The sequence below is a fragment of the Gymnoscopelus microlampas genome (genome assembly GCF_963454915.1).
Source record: "Gymnoscopelus microlampas genome assembly, chromosome: 14".
Classification (NCBI taxonomy): domain Eukaryota; kingdom Metazoa; phylum Chordata; class Actinopteri; order Myctophiformes; family Myctophidae; genus Gymnoscopelus; species Gymnoscopelus microlampas.
The window spans coordinates 9,164,748-9,167,744 of record NC_139951.1 but is presented as its reverse complement, the minus strand read 5'-3'; the positions used below and the strand labels follow the sequence as shown (position 1 = coordinate 9,167,744).

General features: G+C 39.9%; 1 long non-coding RNA gene across 1 annotated transcript; it reads right to left on the bottom strand.

Moving 5' to 3' along the window:
* Positions 1 to 233: 233 nt before the first annotated feature.
* Positions 234 to 1,616, bottom strand: LOC311059748. The gene is made up of 3 exons (XR_014602201.1): positions 1,513 to 1,616; positions 1,055 to 1,309; positions 234 to 957 (listed from the first exon to the last, which is right to left on the bottom strand). It is a non-coding gene; the product is annotated as an uncharacterized lncRNA (long non-coding RNA).
* Between the last annotated feature and the right edge of the window lie 1,381 nt (positions 1,617 to 2,997).

The following is a 2,997-nucleotide window of genomic DNA, read 5'->3' as shown; positions in this document are numbered from 1 at the left end:
TAAAATCACACATTTACAGGTGTAAACATGTTTGTGCAAGCTATCCACAAATTGCAGTTACATTTTGAATGAGAGTAAGTGTAAAAATATATTATATCGAAACAAATATACAGTATATGAACTGTGTAATAAAGACCAAAAGTTACTGATTTCCTCAGTCTGTGCAAATAAAAGCACCAGATATGGCTATAACATGATTAAAAAAAATAAAGCACACAAGATTGCAAATGATATCATTGTCAATATTATCTTAATGAAAATGTCCTGGAATGTATTGCCTTTATCAGGATCAGAATCAGCTTTATTGTCACATCACAGGTTTCTGTGTAAAACAGTGGGTTATATTTGTTTTTGTGCAAGCTCCATCATTTTTTGTTATTTCCATAAGAAAAGAAAGGGAAGAAGAAGAAGGGGGAGCAAGGGATAAATCTAAGAAAACTAACACATTTATCTACATATTTACACATAGTACCTGAGTTAGACATAAGGTGCGGTAAAACCTGAAGTAACACATAAAGGTTTGTGAGCATAGCAGCATATGTATACTGTACATGATATGCTATGAACATTAGTTAAGGTGCGAGAAAAACATAAAAACAAAAGTCAGAAAGTCAGAACGTTGTACATGGGATTAAGGTGCAAAATGCCAGTGTGTGTCGACCGCATAATCCACATAAAGTAAACTGACACTGGCATAATCCGCTGACAGGTCCATGATGAGTCCAAGTCACCGTCCCTGGTATAATCCACAGGTACTGTAGGTCCAAGACGAAGAGCAAAAGTCTAAGACCAGCCTGACGACAGGCTGTTCAGCAGTCTTCAAGTTGATGTGTTTAGTACACTACTGTTTATGTTTTACTGTTTATGTGAGTTTCTGTGTTGAAATCAATGAGACTTCTCAGTGGACTAGTTGTTGTCTCCTCACCTGTGAGGTGCATGATAATCAGCTGGGATGTTCTGAAATTTGAAAAGAAACACAAAGAAAAAGCATGTCAGAGAGAACTCCAACAGAATGGACTAAAAGAGGGATTTGAAGGTCGATGTTGGCTCTTACCCAGATCTTGGACAAGCCACCGCTCATGCTCCTGCAGAGCATCGTAGAATTCTGACATTGCTCTTTTTCCTTTTGTACAGGTAACATCAAGCAGCATTCTCATTTGCTCCTGCCTGGGTTTTGCTTCCCTGATTGTGTTATACATCTCAAATGTGAGAATGCCTTTGTCACGCAGGTCATCTGCTATAGGCATTACAGCTGTGACGCTCTGAATTAGGGTCCTCATGTTGTGCTTCACAAAGTTAGCTTTCATGCCTGTAAAAAAAAACAAGAACTTTTGTTACTTACACAAGTCTGACATCAGAAAAGAAGATGTGCACTGAAGTAAAAGTTTAATGGCAGTGTGACTGAGACAAAAAGGATGTCAAACATGAGCTCATTGTCATTTTCATTATACTGAAGATCTTGTTTTGATTTCAGGGTCAAATATAGAGGTCAGAGAGAAGTAAATGTCTTACCTGTTGTCTGGGTAATCTGAGGTTCTTCCACACCCGAGGCATCTAAGAGGAAAACATATTGTGATATTTGTCCATTTGATGATACGGTTGTGTTCATCTATAGCTGTGTTCCCTATCACTAGCAGCTGTGTGATTAGTAGCCCTGAATCAGAACCCCTGAGGTGGGGTCACAAGTTGCTCTCATCATTTTGTTGGGATGAAAAATGCCTTAACGGATAAATCTCCCTTTTATAAAATATATTAGTTAATTCATATGTGATCACATACACCCAATCATGGCAGGTGTATATAAACAATAAAAATATGACTTATGCCAGCCTTACACAAAAAAAACTTTGAAGCAAATTCACTGTTGCAGAAAAGTTTCAATGTCAGGATAAAACCATGAGTTTTGCTAGAATCCCATCAGCTCGATTGTTTGGTGTGAGGTGGCTAAAACTAAATCTAAGCTGTGTTGTTGGGTTGCTGTGTTGTTGGTTCTGTCCCATGTACTCAAAGCATTTTAAAGACAGGCTTATGGCCTATGGCAGACACAACACTGAATGAGAGGGACAATAAGGCACATGGTAGACGAGACACTGAGGAAAGAGTCACTAAACTCAGTGACCAAGGACTCAGCACCACCCTGTGTAACTGAATCCTGGACTTCCCGACAGACAGACCCCAGCTGGTGTGGAATGGCACCGGAATGGCACCAGCAGCACATCCTGCCCACCACTTTACCACCCTCCAGGCAGTTATTTTGATGCTTTGAGTTAATGTGGCATTGCAGTAGGACTGGGGGATGGTTGATTTAGAAAGTCACACCTTGCAAAACTGTCTGTTGTGTATTAAAGCACATGGCCAAAATGCTCAGTCATTTTAAAAGCACACTTCTAGAGAGCACATCAGAGTTTGTGCCACTATTATGTTGCTATTACCTGATTTCACCATCCCATGCATTACCTGTAAGTTATTTACTGTATTTCAGTTTTTTGTTCCTGTATTTCAGTTTACTCCTTGTTCATATACAATCATGAGTCATGAAAAGCTGGAGCTAGAAAACTACATCCTGACTCTCGCCTGTTGTTTTAAGGGAGTTTGGCTGGCTGTCGATTAATGGTTTGAGACACCGTACAGCACAACCACCATTATTGGCCTGCATCACTGCCTGGTGCTGAAAATGTTCATAATATGACCTTGAGGCTCTACAGTCAGAGGGTGGTTAAAACAGCATAGCACATCAAACAGAACTGAGCTTCCAGCCATGCAGGACCTCTACACCCAGAGGAGTAATCAAATCAAATTAATTTATAACAGTCAATAATAAGTAGGGAAAAGTTCCAAAGGAAAGTCCAGATCATCAAAGATCCTAGTCATAGTCACACAAAAAAACTAAATTATACACATGCGTGTCACGGTCCGCTCCTCGGGCCGTGGACTGTGCCCTTATTATTTGGACCTTGAATGCCCTTATATGGTGTTGGACTCTTAAGGGCTGTTCTT